The sequence below is a fragment of the Perca flavescens genome, chromosome 1, assembly GCF_004354835.1.
Source record: "Perca flavescens isolate YP-PL-M2 chromosome 1, PFLA_1.0, whole genome shotgun sequence".
Lineage (NCBI taxonomy): Eukaryota > Metazoa > Chordata > Actinopteri > Perciformes > Percidae > Perca > Perca flavescens.
This window is the reverse complement of record NC_041331.1, coordinates 29520186-29535218: the sequence shown is the minus strand read 5'-3', so window position 1 is coordinate 29535218 and position 15033 is coordinate 29520186. Positions and strand designations below refer to the sequence as shown.

General features: G+C 37.5%; 1 pseudogene; it reads left to right on the top strand.

The window, feature by feature from the left end:
• The first annotated feature begins 893 nt into the window (after positions 1-893).
• LOC114569230 (nuclear receptor-binding protein-like) lies at positions 894-14981 on the top strand (annotated as a pseudogene).
• The last annotated feature ends 52 nt before the right edge of the window (positions 14982-15033 follow it).

Here is a 15033-nt window from a genome sequence, read left to right as displayed (position 1 = left end):
TTTACAAAATGAATATTGAGACGGCAACTATGCTTAAAAAGGACAAAAAATATATCCTATATTCTAGTCGTAGGGTTTTTATTTGGGTATAAATACTTACATACACTTTCACCACACTTATTGTGTTTTGCTGGACGGTGGGGCGTTATATTGACTCCATTGACCACGACACAGTTAGAACATTTGTTGAATTAAATAATATATAATCTTGCTATCTCATATAGGGTATTTCTTTTATTGTTATTTTTTTGTCAGGTCAAACTTCATGGTCTACTCTACACCACTGCGTTTTCTGCGCGCAAACAGGCGCTCCCCAACTGCTGCCCTGCCCCTCCCACTTTTGCTGAGAGGGACAAGAGTGAAAACCCAACAACATATTTTTTGACGAACTAGCTAGCATTTTTGTCTAAACTCATCTATTTTCACTGCTTTTTCATCAGTATGTAACCCAAGACTCTTCATTCGGCGATAGTCTTCTGTTCCACGGTAAGATATGTTATGCATTGCTAACGTTAGCTACTTAACTTTATGTTAGCCATTTGTTTAACGTTATTTACCTTTCATTAGCTTGTTAGCCGGGGGAAAGTTAGCCAAGCACTGGGAGGCTGAACTTCTCTAGCTAAGCTAACGTTGAACATTTAGCAAAAGCCTTCAACAGTTAAATTAGCTACAGTAGCTAACGTTAGTTAGATTGAGTGAATTATGTTTTAGTGTCTTGTAACATTATGTTTCTCTGCCTCTGAGTCCAAACAGCAAAGCATGCGACATAAGTTCGTCGCTCAGTTAATTAACGTTAAGCTAAGTGGCAAAATACGACTTAACGTTTGAAAAGATGATACTTTATTGCCAAAGGTTATGAACCTAAACATGTGTTATTTGTTTACAGTCCCCCGCTTGAGCTCTATCTTGTTGAAAGGCAGGCCAGAGATGAAAATGGATGTGTGACCAGCTCAAACAGAGAAAGTGGAAAGCAGGAAAGCGGCTTCCTATTAGGAAAGCCAGCAACATACAATTTGTGTCATGATGTCGGAGGCACAGGAGATAGGACCTCCGTGTACAGAGGGAAACAAACCAGAGGTCATAGCAGGAAACATGTCCAGTAATATTCAACAGGTAGAAAGTGGAGGATCTGTGTCTTCGCCTGTGGCCTCCATACAGCCTTCTGCCACCACAGCAACGGAGGATGAGGATGAGAGTGAAGATGAGTCAGAGATTCTGGAAGAGAGTCCCTGTGGCCGCTGGCAAAAACGCAGAGAAGAGGTAAGGATGGCCAGGAAGCTGTGCTTTGACGTTGTCAAGTGTAAATGATGGACAAAGTTGAACTTAAATTAAAAGTTATTATAAGACTCATCACATTTCTCTGCATAAATAAAAATTAAAAGTGACTTTTGACCCTTAAGTAATTATACCAGAGTCATGAAGCTCAGTTGACTGGATTAATGGTTGCAGCAATATTTTGATGTAGATCATAGATCCTTTTTCTACAGTTAAAGACTGCATTACATTTGAATGAAGCAAAATTAATATTCTGAACTAGGCCCGGGCGAAAATCCAAAATCTTCTCTTTTGATATAGGTAATTTCATATCTCAATAACGATATATATCACAATATAACATGTTTTCTGGTAACTGAATAAATAAATAGACTATATGAAATAAGCAGATGGTAAAGCCTATTGTGTATACTCCTGTGTGAATATACACAGGAAATACTTAATTAAGTAAGGTACTGAGTATTTTCTCATTTTTATTAAGAACTTTAGTGCTAAATTAACCTAGCGTGCAAGGATCAGAGCGTAGAGCGTTGTCTAAATGACGTAAATATTGTCGTAATGCAGTACGGCTACAGTTTTCTTCGACGTTCGATAATTTTTATAAGGTTTTGACGATATATCGTCATATCTCCCAGCCCTATTCTGAACTAATACTAATATATTTATCTGCATAAAATAAACAACATGTTGGGCCATTATTTTCAAATTGCTAATGTTTTATCTCACACACCATATTACTTCCTTCTAGTTTGGAATAAATGTTTTATGAAAGTGTAATTAGTCATGTGCTAAAGGGATCGGGTTAATAGATTATTTATCAGTATCAAGATACTGAGTCAAAATATATTTGTTATTGTCAATATCCCCCTTTTTCATGTTATTGGTCAGAGACACGTCATAAGTACACAAGTCGTAAGTACACAAGTCGTAAGTATCATCGAGGCAACACTGGACTCAAACTAGCCAGTGTCTTAGCCTATCAATAGATTTTAATATGGGCAAAAGGGGGATTGCACCTCTTTAGTGGATGATAATGTTCAGTTTTTTTTCAAAACTATGTTTTTCTGATGGCAGTATTTATTTTTTTCAAATTAAGTGTTTTTGTGTCTTGTATTTAATTTCACTATTAAAATATAATATCTCATAAGCCGTTATCTGTTCACTTCTACTGTAGGTGAATCAGCGTAATGTCCCAGGGATAGATGCTGCATACTTGGCCATGGACACAGAGGAAGGGGTGGAGGTAGTTTGGAATGAAGTCATGATCTCCGAGAGGAAGAACTTCAAACTGCTGGAGGTGAGACCCAGTGTTACAATATTGGAATAAAACAGATAAAGATACTCACAGATGTTTTTGTGCCTCCAGTAGTTTATGCATATGGGATAAAAGAAAACTATAAAGATTGATTGGGTAATGTTCTTTTACTTTAATACACACAAAGTTATAGGGGTGACTATGATGCAGCTCTTGGTCTGTAATGTTGAAAAACCATTCAACAATGCCAGTGAAATTCAAGGTTTCCTGTCTTACAGATAGATCATGTAACTTTAATTAAAAATAATATTGACATATTTTAAGGATTATGAATTTTGTCAGTCAGTGATATATTGTTGTAAATTAACTTTTAAATTAACTAATATAACTTTTTAAGTTAAGTCAAAGAAAAACACGTCTACCTTTTGTGTAAAATATATATAAAAAGTCCTGTTGTTATAAAGCGGTTATAAACTGTCCAGGTTTGTTAACATGATAATCTGTGTACAGTTTAATAGTGTCACATAATTTCTGGCATTGTGTATTATAGATTGCCGTTCCCCTTCGTGTCTAAGAAAAAGACCAGAAGGTCAAAACTACAAGAGAACATGAGAGAAAATAATGATTCTTTATACTTAGTTCACGTCAATAGTTCCTTGAAACATATTACTCATCAGTCAGACACAGAACAGTCAGTGCTTAAGGTAAATGTGGTTATATAAATATGTATTATAACATTAACATGTTATGTATAATTTGTTATACTTTGTTTTTCCTGCATTTAGGAGAAAGTGAAGGCAGTATTTGATAATCTGATCCATTTGGAACATGCAAATATCGTCAAGTTTCACAAGTACTGGGCCGACACAAAGGAGAACCGGGCCAGGGTGAGTCTAAGACTTGGAAAAACATTATTTGGTACACAAGCATGGTTTCCCCTAATTTCTTCCTCTCCTTCAGGTGATTTTCATTACTGAATATATGTCATCAGGAAGCTTGAAGCAGTTTCTAAAGAAGACAAAGAAGAATCACAAAACCATGAATGAAAAGGTAATAAATGACTGTATGTAAATTTATCAAAATAGAATAATGGTATATGAAAGTCTTGCTGTTCATGATCTACATATCTTGTGAAAAGTGAAAGCCTCTTTATCACAGCATGGATAAGATGGGCTTTCCAAAGCGAGGACCAATGATTTTGTTAACACATTAATTGGCATCTGGCCATTGGCAAAAGAAAAGAAAGAATTTGCAAATACACTGTGTACCAGTTTTGAGCAAAGTTAAATCACATTATGTAAGTCATACTTACTCCATATTGGAAACCAGCTAGTAAGCACTCTGATAAGGTGTATGGTCCTACAGGCTTGGAAGAGATGGTGCACACAGATCCTGTCTGCTCTCAGGTTGGTTTCTCGTTTTCAGACATCATGTTAAATTCATTATGGTCACTCACAGGAAAATGCACTCACATGTAAAACAACCCAATCCCTTTCTAATAGTTTGTATTTGTGCACGTTTCTCTCTGTACTGCAGTTATCTCCACTCATGTGACCCTCCCATCATCCATGGCAACCTGACCTGTGACACCATCTTCATCCAACACAACGGGCTCATCAAGATCGGATCAGGTATAGAGTTACGCAGGTTTCATCCTACAGGGTTAGGTAGTGTAGCTGAAGCACTATTGGTGGAGTCAAATGATACTAAATTATGGATTTAAAGACCGTAAATGTCTATGAATTTCCATGATTACGCAGTACCAGTGTTGTACAAAAGTAACAGTCTCATCCAGGCCTACACAATCAAGAATTCTCATGTGACAAAAATGGTGGCAATATCTCTTTTCTCGTGTACCGAAATAACCCCTGCACAATGTATAGGATGTGGACAAAGTAGTGTGTACTGTGGTTTAGAAAACAACTGTTGTCTGTACACACATACTGCAATGACTAAAGTCTAGCCACAAACGTTTTTCTGCACTTTGTTCTGCTAAAGATCCCCCTTTCAAACCCCTTAACTATAGTTTACACAATGTAAAGATAATATAGATTTTTTGTCCCTACCTCTTGTTCATTCTTGTTTATTCACTTTCCCTCACTGTTCTCCTTCCTACTTCTATATATCCTCCATATTCTCTCCTCCTGTCTCATCTGCAGTTGCCCCAGACACCATTAACAACCACGTGAAGACATGTCACGAGGAACAGAAGAACTTGCACTTCTATGCCCCAGAATATGGAGGTAGACATGACCAAAATTACCCTTAATAGTCTTTTTTTATTCTTACTGATATTGGCGGTTTCCTAACCTCCAGAGTAAACTGGATGATACAGATATATCGGAAAGATGTCATAAGATATTAACTTATTTTTAAAGGAAAAAGTGTGTGGTTTCTCACAAAATTAAATCATATATTGACGTAACACAATAGAAGTAGGGTATGTAGGTACAATTCCTTAGTTTAATGAATATCTTATTGTTAAATATGTTTTGAAGCCATTCACATAATCTAGCGGAGTATAACAGTGTTGAATAGTATCTTACCATAATCAACTATGCAAAAGCCTAAATATCTAAATTAAATAATCTAAAATGTATTTAAATCATAAAATATCTTATCAAAGTAGAAGTAAACAAGACTAAAAATCTGACCAAGCATTTGATGCAACTTGACGGGTGAAGGGCACATTTAGGTCTACGATATATAATATCTGTACATATTCTTTTCTTTTTTATTCCTTCTCTCATCATAGTTGTTGACGAGGTCACCACGGCTGTTGACATCTACTCGTTCGGCATGTGTGCCTTAGAGGTGAGACGGGACCCATGATGATAGCTGATAGAATGGCCTGAACCCTTTTAACGGTTTCATTTTTTGATTATAAAGCAGGTCGAGACGCTATGTCAATATTGTAAATGTATCAAAACGCTCAATCCACAGAGAAATGCACACAGCCAGTATTGAGAAACTCTGCCTTTAAACGAGCCGTCAGGACTTCCGTATGGTTGTGATGTCACAACTATACTATATGTAGGTAGAACGTGCTGCTACAGTGCCGTTGCAGTCATTCCCCGGCTGCAATGACGATGCAGAGACTCCGAGAGCGCAGATGTGGAAGACCCAGAAACGCTGACCAGTCCAAGCAGCCTGGGCTTTTTCGGGAGGGGGGCTTAAAGAGACAGGCGCTAAAACGGAGCGTTTCAGACAAAGGGTGGATACAGATATATTCAGACTGACAGTGATCAATACTGATTAATTGGTTTACTAAACATTAAGGCGTGTAAATATGTTCTATTAGAAACTCAAAAGTATGAACAGAATAGAAATAGGATGGACCTGAAAATGAGCATAAAATAGGACCTTTAAGGCAATATGTTAACGTGTGTGTTGATGTGTTGTAGATGGCGCTCTTGGAAATCCAGGGGAATGGAGAGTCCTCTTTCATTTCTCAGGAGGCCATCAACAATGCCATACAGTTACTGGAGGACCCACTGCAAAGGGTGAGATAAAGAGAGAGCCGTGCGTGCGTGCGTGCGTGCGTGCGTGCGTGCGTGCGTGCGTGCGTGCGTGCGTGTGTGTGTTAATGGGTCACCTCAGCTGCAGTGTGGAAGATACTATTTTGTTTTTAAACTCTACTCTTACACCTTTTTCTAAAACAAATGATTAGTTGATCAACAGATAACTAACCATGTGTCTTGTTGTGTTTATTTGAAAGTCCCATTGGTCACAAGATGTTTTTCCAGAAGTATGTAACCCAGATGTTTGTTTTTATAGGAGTTAATCCAGAAATGCCTCGAGTGTGATCCCAGCACAAGGCCTACAGCCCGAGAGCTACTGTTTAACCAAGCTCTGTTTGAAGTGCCGCTGCTAAAACTTCTGGCTGCACATTGTATTGTCAGCCACCACCGTAAGTCTCTAACATACACATACAAAAGACACAGAATAACAGATTTAGTCATTTTTATTTGCTTTTATGAGGTGTATATAATAAGTGACTTAAGCTAGAGTTAAAACTTGTGAGCTTCCTTACCAGGAAGAGGTGCTGGATTCAGGTTCAGCCTGAATCCATTTAAAGGGATGTCTTTAACAACCAGTATCACCTAATCAGTTCTTAATGGTTTTTAATTGTCCAGACATGATTCCTGAGAATGCCCTGGAGGAGATTACTAAGAACCTGGACCCCAACCTGGTCATCGCTGAAATAAAAGACGGCATTCAGCTTAAGTAAGGACCAGAAGCTGGTATCCACACTTTAGGAGGATTCAGCAATCTAGTGTTGGTCAGCCTCTGCTAGACACAGCACAAATAGTAACAGTAGTCATTCAAATAGAGGTATTTAGTTTTAATAGCAACAGCATTGATGTTATTCTTTTGTTCTGAATATGTTCAGTACAAGAAGATATGTTTATCAATATAATGGCAGACAGGTGAAAAAAGAAACAACATAGAAAAAGTATAATTATTACTAATATTATTGGTTGGTATGCATCCTACATACTGTGTTTTTATTATTCATATATATGTAAATCCTCAATTAATTTTTGAGTTTGTTGGTAATATTATATTATCTTATTTTAAATGTGTGCGGTGTAAAGACCTCAAACTTTAGTATCTGATTTTCTTCTGTCTTCTGTAGGCTTTCACAGTTTCCTGCCTTGGAGCTTGATAAATTCCTCGAGGATGTGAGGTAAGAAGCAAAGCAGCGACCAGCAAAAGTCTAAGCATGATTAGTCTATATCTACGACGTTCCACTTCCGGGATTGCTCTGGTGCTGCCAGAAATTCTGCCGGATTTCCCTCATTTAGGCCGTTACATAGGGCTTTCTTTGTGTTGGCATTTTAAACTCCGGTGGATTTGTGAGGACTATGGTTAACTGCTCCTCAGATCTCTGTAGGGTAAATCCAGACAGCTAGCTTGACTATCTGTCCAATCTGAGTTTTCTGTTGCACAACTAAAACAACCTTTGAACGTACACATGTTCCACCAAAACAAGTTCCTTTCCCAAGGCTATTTTGCAGAAGTGCCGTTGCTCTGTCCGGCGCTTTGCGCCACGCCCAAGATGATTGTGATTGGTTTAAAGAAATGTCAATAAACCAGAGCACATTTTTCTCCCATCCCGGGAATGCTGTGTGGACTTGCCAGACCCTCCTTTACAGTGCTGTGGAGGAAGGTCTGCAATGCAATACTAAAGCATGATCAGTTGTACTCTCAATTTCCTTAAGGCCCTAAGATAAACACAATCCGGCCACATGGGGGCAGTATGGGACCTTCTGACTTTTTTATTGTGGTGCAGCTTTCATCACTTTATAAAATGTGATCAAATCTTAATATGATATAATACCCTCCTAAAACATTAATTCTGGGTCCTGACCAAGGTTTTGATACATGTTAAGGAATTCCCTTATTTTTGAATGGCTATTGACTAGTGTGTTACTTTTGTGGGACACATTGTAATTTGGGTTGTTTAGTTTCAACAATATGGAAAGAGAAACAAAGAAATATGTGGTTACACGTTTGGTTTTCTTATATTATAGTACAACATTTTTCTCATTTTCCACCTTATCTCTTTCATCTCTTCTTTTGATTCTGACTTTCCCTACTTTCCCTCAAACTTTTTCTCAATCTTTTTTTCTCCCCTCTTTCTATTTTTTTTCCTCTTTCTATAATATTTTCTCCACCTCTCCTTGCCTTTGTCTCTTTTTCCTTCCCTGGATCAGGAATGGTATTTATCCAATGACGGCGTTCAGGCTGCCCTGTCCTCAAGAGCCTCAACAGGAGACTGTTACATCTCCCGTTGTCGTTCCCTTGGTCAAATCCCCCACCCCCGAACCTGCAGAGCTCGAGACACGGCGGGTGTGTACAACAGATTATACTGCATATTACATTAGGGAGATACAATAACAATGGTGACATTTAACAAGTAATCATCCTGATGCTAACATTTCTTAATTTTCACGATCACTCACTGAATCAAGATGCATACTGTGTATTTGCTGGAGTAAAATACTGTTCTGAAATCTCAACACTAGTTGACAACCATTCATACTTAGATTCCCATACTTCTTCTGCAGGTCATTCATATGCAGTGTAACGTTGAATCTGTCGAGGAGGGAACCAAGTATCATGTAAGTCTCATTAATAATATGTATAGGTTGATCATTTATTGTTCAACTAATTCAAAATGCAACATGATATTATAAGAATAATAATAATTGTGTCTGTTGTTGTCTTTCTCTCCTTTTAGCTAACATTACTGCTGAAACTGGAGGACAAACTGAATAGACATCTAAGCTGTGACATGTTACCTCGTAAGACCACCTGGGGCTACTCGATTATGGAAAAAATCATAATCCCAATTATTTTGATCAATATTGAAATCATGATTATTTAACACAATTACTCATTGACTTTTGGAAAGATGTTGCATTTAATGAACTAGGTAACCGTGAACAGTTAAACAAATCAACAGTGATACTTTTACCATTGAACTTTTTAAATTCTCCTTCAGAACACAGGACAAAATAAGAGTTTACTTGCAAAATGTATTGTGAAAAATAATCGTTTTTCTCGTTTACATTGTTTTTGTGATCTTTAGAATCCGAAATCGCGATCAAAATTAGATTAATTGCACAGCCCTAAAACCACCTCTTCATCACACACTGACACTTAATCACTCTGTAAGCTCGAAGGTACAGTCAGTAATTTGGTTATCGTGTGCCCACATTCACAGTCAAGTTTCATTATGTCAAAAGTGACTTGAAAGATTTGATTTGGGCGTGCTATAGGGTGCTAAAACAAAATTGGGGAGAATATTTTTAATTAACAAGGAACAATCTTTGACGTTTCCAACCAGTCAATATTAAAGTTGCTCCTGCAATTAGATGATCATTTGATATTGTTGGAAGGTGTGTCCTGCATAGGTGAGATTAGGGGAAGATAGGAGGAAGTTTTTATGAAGTGTGGTAATTTTGTCCATCTGGACAGTTTAGTTGTACAGCTTGGGTTAATGTTAGAATTCAATTTGATTTGAGGTGATGATAAATGATTAAGTTATGTCTGTATGATTTACTGCATAGCTAGGTCCACTGTACTATTAGACTTTACCACACATAGAGTTTTAATATACAGTACATATGTGTACACTGAGGCATGTAGGAAAGTGAGAGTGAGATTCCAGAGAGAGCTTTAAACTCAAATGGCGTCACAAAATACAGTATGCAAGACTATTTTAGGCAGGGAGACTAACCGTCGCTTATGTGTCATGAAAACCTTGCACCTCCCTATTTTCGACATATTTATCTGGATGGATACATTCCGGAATTGGATGGCCATAGTCGCTTTTCAAACCCTAATAGGCATGCGATCTGTTTAAAACATTGTCTTGATACCAACGATGACTCTCCTTGACAAATTCTAAATGTTTTACTTATTGAATTAATTTATTTAAAATTGAGGATTTTCATCTAAATTTTGTGCGGCGGACTAGAACCCAAAGGAAGGCAAATGAGACAAGAACGCACAACACAACTGTTGCAATGGTTAGAATAATGTATGACCCAATGTGCACATGCACACACAGGTATGGTAGGCATGTATAATGTTGCAGGCTGGTGGGGAATGCCTGCCCTGTGGAAGGCTGCAGCTGACAGCTGTCACCTCCTGTGTCAAAATCTGACCATCTCTTCCCAGGCTTTCATCTCCCTGTCTCTCACTCACACACATTCACTTGACTTTATCTCTTCTGCTCTTTCTTTCTCCCTCTGTTTCTCACATCATGTCTTCTCTTGCACTCTCACACCTTAATACCACTGGCACACATACTGTAACTTCACATCATAGACACACCCTGCCCTCTTCGTAAACAGTCCTTATCGCTAGCTATTATCAGGGGGTATTCTTTAAAGCTTTACTTATCAACATGCCAAAGTCCAAAGTAATGGTGTGGTAACAAGTAACACTGTGCAGGGTCACTAGCTCACTGGGCCTTTTACATTTCACAACCTTGGCCTTTTGCATGGCTCTCCTACACCCTACTTCAGTTGAACCCTATTCACAAAGCTTGTTTTTTTCCTCAAAACTTAATAGTAACTAATTGTATTAGATTAGTGTATGTCAGACTACAAATGCAAACAAGCAAGGAAGACTCTTACGCAGCTCCAATATCAATCCCTTCATCATATAGCTGTGGGCTGCTGGTGTTTTTCTTTTCTTAATGTCAAAGTTTTCTCCTCCAATTGTTTGTCTTGTCCCAGTCACATTCCTGCTGTAGTTGTAAATTGACAACTAGGTTATTAAAAATTGGTAGACCATGACAACTCTGCTGACAGGGTGCAAGAAAGGAATGTCACAGTTTGAGGGTAACTAAAATAAAAGTAAAAAAAACACTTAGTTGCAAAAGATAGTATCTATTTTTTGAAAACAGTATTATTATTATGATGAAGGTGTATCTTAAAGTTTTCAGGAGAAAGTAGGCATCAAAAGTTATAGATTTTATATCACAAATTCAGAGCTGATTTGTTCTAAATGTATTTTCCCAATGTTTTAGTCAAGTAAAATCCAGCATATGTTTTCATGTGTTGTGCAACTTTGCATATATTTTTCTAGACGTCTGTTGACTCCCTTTGTAGTTTACTTGTAGTTCAGTTTTTTAAGGTACTAACTTTCTCTCCACCTGTCTTAAACTTTCACTAAAGGTAGTGAGTCCTTACACTTTAATCTAATGTAAACAGTCAGAGGAATAGTATAGTCAGAGCATGAGTTATTTTACACAACAAAAGGTTTTGCAGCTGCATTGTAACATTAACATGATTATTGACACTACTGCTGGTGTAACAAAAAAGGAAAAGAGAGAAGCGGCTTAGGACTGTCCATTAAATCATTAAGCCTTAAATAGCAAGGCTGAAAAGGAATATTTAAAAAGCTAACATGTTTTAACAGATCGTGTCCTAATGAAGACCATGCTGGTTGAAACATGTTGGCTTTTTCCTATTTCCTGCCAGATGACTCCCATTCTAGACTCTCTGTCCTTTTTAACTGTATTGGATATTACATAATTTCAGTTCGCTAGATGTCCACAGGAACAAAATGGGTACAGAGATGCAAAGGTGTGTGTGTGTGTGTGTGTGTGTGTGTGTGTGTGTGTGTGTGTGTGTGTGTGTGTGTGTGTGTGTGTGTGTGTGTGTGTGTGTGTGTGTGTGTGTGTGTGTGTGTGTGTGTGTGTGTGTGATAGTAGTTGCTTAACTTAATGAGAGAGTACGTGACAGGTAGAGTTGATGATAATGAAGGTGATGTTACATGTCTATGAAATACTGTTATTAACTGTGCTTGTTTGTGTTTCAGATGAGAATGTTCAAGAGTTGGCTGAAGAGTTGGTGCAGCTGGGCTTAATCAGTGAGGTGGGTGTTTTGTGTGTGTGTGTGTGCGCGCAAAGCTGCAGGCAAATGTGTGTGGGTGATACTGTAGGTAAGCGTGCTATTTCTGTACCAAACTGGGAAAATTCTGTTGATTTTAAAAGGCAAGGTGACCCCTGACTCTCCTACATACCCTCCAACACAAACACACATCCCCCCCCTAAGAGCCTTATGTACATTTACTGCTACATATGTACTCTTGTGCCCACTCACCTACCCATGTTAAGGTTACATAGTCACTTTATCCCTATTATGTGTGCTAGAGCAGTGATTCCCAACCAGGGGTACGTGTACCCCAGGGGGTACTTCTGCTGTTGCCAGGGGGTAGTGGAAAGATTGTAGAGCGCTACTGCTCTACTACTTTTTTACATGTTGAAATTTGGTAAGAGAAAACTAGTTAGCAAGCACAGAAGTTTGAACAGATAGCTAAAAGAAATGTCTAAACAGTTCAAATGATTAGTTAGTTATAAGTAATGTACTGGATACATGTTTGAAATAGTCAGCTAAAAGAAACGTTAGTGGATAAATGGTTGAAATATTCAGCTTCACTCTAAGTAGCAGCCTAGTAGGCTAGTAGTAGTATTGCTGACCAAACCAACCTTAATATTGACAGTTCAATTTTATGAAAAGTTGTTTTATATAATGAATAGTGTTATACATTTGAACACACAGGGCTATGGGGCTACCTCAGACCAGAAAGGTTGGGAACCACTGTGCTAGAGAATATGTAGGCTTTTGTCTTAATTACTTAATTCCCTGAATGGGTTTTATTGATTAAAAGTTTTTAATGTCCAGGTTTGTTGAAACTGTTTGTGTTCTCTTTACAGGTGGACCAAAACAAAATAGCCTCTCTACTTGAGGAATCATTCAGCCAAGCTCTTCAATAGCAACGGGTTCCTCAACTACATTGCTGTCTAATCATATTATTATTATCATTACATTTTCTTTTTGGTTACTCAACACATTGACTATATATTTTTTTTATGTCTTTTCTTGTAAGCCTTAGGTGGTAATGTGACCAAAAGGGTGGGGGTTTTCTCTATTTCAGGGATTAAAACTTCCTAAAAGCACACAAATCCTTTAACATACAGCCAGTTTTAGAGTCCAGGGGACTCCAAAGAAGCCACCTGGACTGATTTGACATTTTTATTGTAAAAGTCCAAACATACATATACATGTGTGGGATTCTTTTGAATGTGTTGGCAATTAAGTTTGCTGTTTAACTAAAAGGTAAATGTCATTAATGCTGCAACAGACAATTGACAGTACTGGCTGGATTACTTACAGCCTTACCTTTAAACCCACTTTTTCTCAAACCGTTATATTTTAGTGTGAGGTGTTTACATAATGAATAGCCTAGGATGGGATAGGATGAGACGGTCTAAAACATCTAGACTGATTCAGACCTTCAGTGGAGTCACACCACACACTAACTCACCTCTCACTATTATTAAACTAAATGTTAATCATCTGATCCACTTCTGCTGACCACCAGCAAAACTAGCTTCTCTAGGCATACGCCAAACCATTCTTTTGGGATCCTCATTTTGCATGGTTCCCTCTCATTTGGGTTACTTTTTGTTTTGCCTCATATGAATATGAACATATGATATATGAACATTCCCGACTCATTGACTTTTGTGATGTGTTTAATCAACCTGTCACCCATCTGGTTAAATATATGTAATGGTTTGAAAACTGGATGGCAGAGATGCAACTTTCTCTGTTGACTTTATAATAGACAAAGACACATGATAAATATTTTTTAAAAGCCTTTGATACAGAACACAATGTATGTGCACCAATGCATATCACATTTTGGGTGGGCATCATGCCAATTTTCAATGGTTACTTTGAGGTACTGTGAACTCAGTGTTACTAAATCTGTTTCTGTGTTTGTTTTTTACATTTTGCTCTGCTGTTTGCCTTACGCTGGACCTACGCACATGCCTTAAAGTCCTCTTTTCTCTGTTTTTATAATTGTATTCATTGTTTAACCATTTGCTGCTTGTTGGGTTCACACATGCTACTCTGCCTGTAAAATTCATTCATGTGAGACTTGTGTACTGAACTCAGCTGCCATATGCTGTGGAGAGAGGACCTAGCCTTTTCCTGACACATCTGTGTGAGAGCGTCATATGCTTTATTTATATTACAGACACTGTATAGCATACGTTTTTCTTTACTTATTTCACTTTGTTTACTGTGATTTCCCACTGCATTGTTGGAAGTCTGAGCCAATACACAACTTCATTATAGTATAACATTCTCTGTATGTATAGAAAAAAAAAAACGTTAGGATACTATAAGATACAATAACTTACCTTTTTTTCTGGAATTTTAATGAGATTATATTGGAAATGTCTTATAATCACATTACCAGTTTAATTGAAGACTACTGTATGAGTTTGCAGCCAGAGCTGTCCTCTGTTGCTGTTTGATGACTTAAAATGTTAAATTGGTCACCTCACCAGTGAGATCATATTTATCCAATGATCTCCACTCAAATATATTTCTGAAGTATTTTTTAAATATTAAGGCTACTATTGTGCTCCAAATGTGCATTTCTGCTATACATACATGTATAGTCCATCTTAATGCATTAACTTGATTTCCCTTTGTTTGTATGTGTATTTGTAAACTGCAAAGATTGTATATTCCAAAGATGTGTTTTAAAGTCAGCCAGGAGAATGTAAGTGCACCACTTTTTGTCTAGAGAAGTGGTAAAAACCAACCAATGTGATCACCAGAGCAGCTTTATACTCTCTCTCCCTGTCTCTCTTTCTCTTTGTGTGTGTGTGGTGTGTATATACTATCTCTTCCACCCAAAGTATTGGTGGTATTGAAACTGGTTATTAAATAATCATACAGGGTGGGCAGCTTTAGCCTGTCACTCAAGGATGTGAGTTTTTGGTTAAATGTGTATATTCTTTGATTTCACACGAGCGTCAGTAAATGTTTGTGTCTTTTCTGAGACATGTATCCTGACAGAACCTGCAAAGTATGACTATTCTTTCAAATAAATGTGTGAAATGCTTCACCTTGTTATTTTTAGCCTGTCCAAAAGAAAAGATTATTTATTTTGTATTA